This window comes from Eleutherodactylus coqui, chromosome 10 (genome assembly GCF_035609145.1).
Source record: "Eleutherodactylus coqui strain aEleCoq1 chromosome 10, aEleCoq1.hap1, whole genome shotgun sequence".
In the NCBI taxonomy this organism is placed as follows: domain Eukaryota; kingdom Metazoa; phylum Chordata; class Amphibia; order Anura; family Eleutherodactylidae; genus Eleutherodactylus; species Eleutherodactylus coqui.
Window position 1 is genome coordinate 97,797,162 of NC_089846.1, and position 6,690 is coordinate 97,803,851.

Consider the following 6,690-nt stretch of genomic DNA (forward strand, 5'->3'; position numbering starts at 1 on the left):
AATGGTTTCCATCATGTTCCCCCTCCCCTGTAATACATAGAAAGCTTTTTTTCTCGTGTCCCTTTGTCCCTTTCTTTCTCCCGTAACATATATGAAGGCTTCCACTATGTCCCCCGTACCTTCTCTACTCCTGCAACATATATGAAGGTTTGCATCATGTTTGTCCTCTCCTTTCGACCTTCTCTAATACATAAAAAGGTTTTCCATCAATTTTGAACTTTCAATATGTAACATATATACAGGTTTCCATGATGTCCCTTTTTCCCTTCTTCCTTTTGTAAAATATATAAAGGTTTACATCGTGTCTTCCTCTCCCTTTTTCTTGTAATATATAAAAGTTTCCATCATGCTTCCCTCTTCTTTCTACCCTCCTGTATCATATATAAAAAGTTGCATGATGTACCTCCTTTCCATTCTCCTGTAACAGATATAAAGGTTTCCATCATGCCCCCATCTTCCATCTCTCCTCTTGTAACACATATAAAGGTTATCATCATGCCTCTTGTTTCCTTTCTTCCTCCTGTAACATATATAAAGGTTTCCAACATGCCCCCCTCTCCCTTCTCTCCTCCTGTAACATATATAAAGGTTTCCATCATGTCCCCCCTCTCCCTTCTCTCCTCCTGTAACATATATAAAGGTTTCCATCATATCCCCCTCTCCCTTCTCTCTTCCTGTAACATATATAAAGGTTTCCATCATGTCCCCCTCTTCCTTCTCTCTTCCTGTAACATATATAAAGGTTTCCATCATGTCCCCCCCTTCCTTCTCTCTTCCTGTAACATATATAAAGGTTTCCATCATGTCCCCCTTCTCTCCTCCTGTAACATATATAAGGGTTTCCATCATGTCCCCCTCTCCCTTCTCTCCTCCTGTAACATATATAAAGCTTTGTATCATACCCCCCTCTTCCTTCTCTCCTCATGTAACATATATAAAGGTTTCCATCATGTCCCCCTTTTACTTCTTTCCTCCTGTAACACATAAAAATTTTCACCATGTCCCTCTTCTCCCTTCTTTCTCCTGTAAGGTATATATAGGTTTCCATCATGTCCTCCCTCCCCCTTCTCTCCTCCTGTAACATATGAAAAGGTTTCCATCATGTCCCCCTCTCCCTTCTCTCCTCCTGTAACAGATATAAAGGTTTCCATCATGCCCCCATCTTCCATCTCTCCTCTTGTAACACATATAAAGGTTATCATCATGCCTCTTGTTTCCTTTCTTCCTCCTGTAACATATATAAAGGTTTCCAACATGCCCCCCTCTCCCTTCTCTCCTCCTGTAACATATATAAAGGTTTCCATCATGTCCCCCCTCTCCCTTCTCTCCTCCTGTAACATATATAAAGGTTTCCATCATATCCCCCTCTCCCTTCTCTCTTCCTGTAACATATATAAAGGTTTCCATCATGTCCCCCTCTTCCTTCTCTCTTCCTGTAACATATATAAAGGTTTCCATCATGTCCCCCCCTTCCTTCTCTCTTCCTGTAACATATATAAAGGTTTCCATCATGTCCCCCTTCTCTCCTCCTGTAACATATATAAGGGTTTCCATCATGTCCCCCTCTCCCTTCTCTCCTCCTGTAACATATATAAAGCTTTGTATCATACCCCCCTCTTCCTTCTCTCCTCATGTAACATATATAAAGGTTTCCATCATGTCCCCCTTTTACTTCTTTCCTCCTGTAACACATAAAAATTTTCACCATGTCCCTCTTCTCCCTTCTTTCTCCTGTAAGGTATATATAGGTTTCCATCATGTCCTCCCTCCCCCTTCTCTCCTCCTGTAACATATGAAAAGGTTTCCATCATGTCCCCCTCTCCCTTCTCTCCTCCTGTAACATATATAAAGGTTTCCATCATGTCCCTTTTCTCCATTCTTCCTACTGTAACATATATAAAGGTATATATCATGCTCCCCTCTCCCTTATGTCCTCTGGTAACATAGATAAAGATTTCCATCATGTCTTCCTCTCTTTTCCTATTACATATATAAAGGTTTCCATATGACATATATAAAGGTTTCTACCTTCTCTCCTCCTGTAACATACATGAATATATATATATCATGTCCCTCCTCTCCCTTCTCTCCTCCTGTAACATACATAAAGGTATTATGTATGTTCCATTATTTAATTCCTCTCACTTATTTCCTTTTGTAAAATATATGATAGTTACAGTCATTCCGCCCTCCCTTCTACCTTCTGTAACATATACAAAGGTTTCTATCAAGTCCCCCACCTTACTTCTCTCCTTCGGTAACATATATAAAAGTTTCCATCATGTCCCCCCTCTTCCTTCTTTCCCCCTGTAATATATATAAAGGTTTCCATCATGTCCCCCCTCTTCCTTCTTTCCCCCTGTAATATACATAAAGGTTTCCATCATGTCCCCCCCATCCTTCTTTCCTGTAACATATATAAAAGATTGAATCATGTCACCCACTTCCTTCTTCATCCTGTAACACATATATATATATATAGGTTTCCATCATGCCCTTCGCTGCCTTATGTTCCCCGGTAACATATATAAAGGTTTCTATCATGTCCCCCTCTACGTTCTCTCCTTCTGCAACATATATAAAGGTTTCCATCATGTCCCCCTTTTCTTTCTTTATCCTGTAACATATATGAAGGTTTCTATCTACCTGCTCTCCTCTTGTAACACATATAGGTTATGATTAGAGATGAGCAAATATACTCGTTTCGAGTAATTACTCGATCGAGCACCGCGATTTTCGAGTACTTCCGTACTCGAGTGAAAAGATTCGGGGGGCGCCGGGGGGCGTGGCGGGGGATAGCAGCGGGGAACAGGGGGGAGCCCTCTCTCTCTCCCTCTCCTCCCCACTCCCCGCTGCAACCCCCCACTCACCCACGGCGCCCCCGGATCTTTTCGCCCGATTACGGAAGTACTCGAAAATTGCGGCGCTCGGGCGAAAAAGGGGCGTGGCCGAGTAGGTTTGCTCATCTCTAGTTATGATCATGTCTCTCATTTCCCTTCTTCCTCCTGTAACATATATAAAGGTTTCTATCCTGCTCTCCTTTTGTTCCTCCTGTAATGTATATAAAGTTTTCCATCATGTCCTCCTTTCGCTTCTCTTCTTCTGTAACATATAGAAAGGTTTCCATAATGTCGTCACTCTTTTCTCCTAAAACATATATAAAGGTTTCCATCATGTCCCCTCTCTCCCTTCTCTCCTCCTGTAGCATATTTAAAGGTTTCCATCATTTAATCCCTCTCACTTATTGCCTTCTGTAATATATATTATAGTTAAAGTTATTGTGCTCTCCCTTCTACCTCCTGTAACATATATAAAGGTTCCCATCATGTCTCCCCTCCCTTCTCTCCTCCGGTAACATATATAAAGGTTTCCATCATGTCCCTCTTTCCCTTCTCTCCTCCGGTAACATATATAAAGGTTTCCATCATGTGGGCTTTACAGAATATGTTCTTTAAGTCTTTCCTGATACATTTTGTTCTTAAGACCTTCCACCATTGTTGTAGTCATGTTTGGATTCTTTCTATTTTATCAATGACTTTCTATAGGTGAGATAAAAATCAGAAGGATCGCGCCTTGTGTGAAACCAATACGTGTGTGGGGAAAAAATAGGAAAGGACTCACCTGGTTTAGACGGCTCACCTAGTAGAAGGACACCCGTCACACCCTAGGTCCAGGTATGCTTGAGGCAAATAAATTTCTTACGCACCCAGTTCATTCATAGTTTAGAAGAGTAGCGAAGATATGTTCGTAAGCAGTAGTTTCACAAAATAGAGAAATGGAAACAAGTCTGTAGATGAGGTCTCCAGAATTGAACGCCGTATCACAGATGTGGTCTCACCAGATCAGTGTACAGCAGGATCACAATCTGCCTTTTTCAACTGGTTAAACCTCTCGCTACGCAGCGAGCATCCTACTTGTTTTCTTTGGTGCCCGATCGCACAGCATAGTCATTTTGAGGCTGCCAGAAATCAGAACCCCCAAATCCTTCACTTCTGATGTCATAGACAGGGTCTTGTTTACATCATCAAAGGCTTCAGTTAACCATTTCTCTTTCTCTGTCCTGGTTGAGGAGCAGAGATACGGAAATAAAAACAGAATTTTAACATTTCCATTTTATTCCCCATTGATTTAAACCTTAAATTCTGTAAAAAAAAAAAAAATCCTTCCATTTATTTCAATTCCATTTCCATTTTTCAAATGGAAATGAGACAAAATGGAATTCAATAGAAATATTTCCTTTTTTGTTAAACCCATTGATATCAATAGGGAATAAATTGGAAATGTTTAATTCCATTTCTATTTGAATGTCTTTGCTCCTCAAACAGAACAGAGAAACGGAAATGATTAACTAAACATAATGTTAGCATAAATGTGTTCATATTTGCCACCAGATACCTGAAGGCATGTGCCTTGGGCGGCCATGTTTAGGGGGCGGCACTAAATCAAAATGTATTTGTAATAGCAGCCCACGCTGTTACTGCTCCCGCTGCACATAGCATGCTCCGTGTTCCCTGCTTCTCATGTCATGAAAATAGCAGTGACTGCGTGACACAGATTGTGCTGTGTGTCGGGATGACTGCAGCGGACAGGGCGCACAGTAGGGAGTACACGGAGCTCTACTTGCAGCCAGGGAAAGAAGCAGTATTCGTTGTTATTACTAGTTCAGCGGGCAGCTGACCAACAGTATAAGGGAATTACTGTTTATTTGCACTATGAATATCAACTTGGAGAGCAAAAGACATTTCTCTTGGATCTCTCTGAGATTTAGGAGGTTTGTACCGAGAGAGCAAGTTATCCCCTATCCGCAGAATAGGAGATAACTTGTTGATCAGTGAGGGTCTCACAGATGAGACCCCCATTCAGCCCAAGAAAGAGAGACCCATGTCCTTCTTTAACATCAGAATGAATGGAACGCTGGCTGAGCATGCGTGGTCGGCGTCCCATTAACTTCAGTGGGGTTAACATAAATACCTGAGCGCTTGCTGGTTAGCTATCTCTGCAGCCCCATTGAAAGGGAATGGAGTGCCAGCGACTTGTATGACCAGAGCTCCATTCAGTCTCGTTCTCACTGCGGGGGCTGCAGTAACCTCGCAGTGAGGAGGACAGGGGACATGGGACCAAAAAATGGACAGATTGTGACAATAAATGCTGGTAAAAAAATCGAGGACCTTTCACACAGGTGGAATTTTTCAGCATGATGCACCGCAAATCTGCATATTAAGTCATGGTGGATAGGGCAGCGCAAGCTATCTATACGGTCCTGAGTATAAACAGGCCCTAACCCAGGAGACCCAATGTGATACTCCGTCCGAGGATTTCTTCTTCCCCAGAACATTATTTTGCATTTGGAGACATAGAGCTGCTACTTCCATAGTTTTGGCCATTTATCCAATAACCTATAAACATACTAGAGCGCACACAAATGTATCAACTACAGTGTATACAAAACTAACTAAAAAATATAGAAATAAATACACTCCAACAAAAGGGGAAGCATAGATATACAGTACTTTATTACGATATCCCATAAAATACATAAACGATGGCAATGAAAGTTTTATATGAGCCACATTCCAGGTATAATCATGAAACAAGATCACAAGAGTGGTATATCAAGGACTGAATAGTAAAGTACAAGTGCATTAAAGATCCAGCTACCTGATATAGGAATACTACCTCATAAAAGACATGAAAGAAGATATAGGCCCGGATGAGAGCTGCGTCCCAACATTCGTTTCACACTGGCCTTTTTAAGGGACTTTAGATAAGGACCACGTAAGAGGCTCCAGTTCAATGGCACCTTTGTGGAATGATGTTATTTGTGATGATCCCTCATCGCACTGCAGTACCCCTCTGTGAATGGCGGAAAACAAGGAATGGAGGACTCGAGATTGTGTATGGAGAATTTGAAACATGTCAGAAACCCCTCAGATGACACCTAACTGGAAGGTCCTTCATAGAGGAGAAGGAGAAAAACTTCTCTAGGTCACTGTTAGAGAGTGGTAGACAGTTATAAGACATGGGTGTCAAGGGTGCTCTTAAGTATTTCACACCAAGAAATGGCAGATTGGTATTAAATATATTATTATACAAACAATCTACCAATTTCATTCACTTCCATTTTCTTTATCTTTACATAGATGAGGCACCCTTAATTTTCCACATGACCGTAGAACCGTCATGCCTCCACCTTAAAGCGGTTGTACCACAATTGGCTTTTACCACCTATTCATAGGATAGGTGATAAACGTCTGATCCTGGGTGACTCAGAGTTGAAGCCCCAAGATCTCGAGAACAGGAGGACCCACGTCCCTTTCTACTCATCACTGTGGCCTCGCGGCACTCACATGCAGTGAGGAGCAGATTGAATGGAGCTCAACACTGCTCCATTCATTTCAATGGGGCTGACAGAAATGGAAATAGTACAAGCACTTGGCCATCTCCAGCAGTCCTACTGAAAACGAAAAGAGCAGTACCGCTCATGCACCACCGCTGCTCCAATCAGTCTCCTCCCCACTACATTATTTAGGAGGATAGTGTGGCATGGGACCCCCACTCTTGGGATTGTGGGGGTCTCAGCGCTGAGTACCCTATGATCAGACTTTTATCACCTATCCTATTCACAGGTGAAAAAAGTCTGTTGTGGTACTGAAAGGATGGATCGGGGGAAAGGTTGGGGTACTCTTCTGT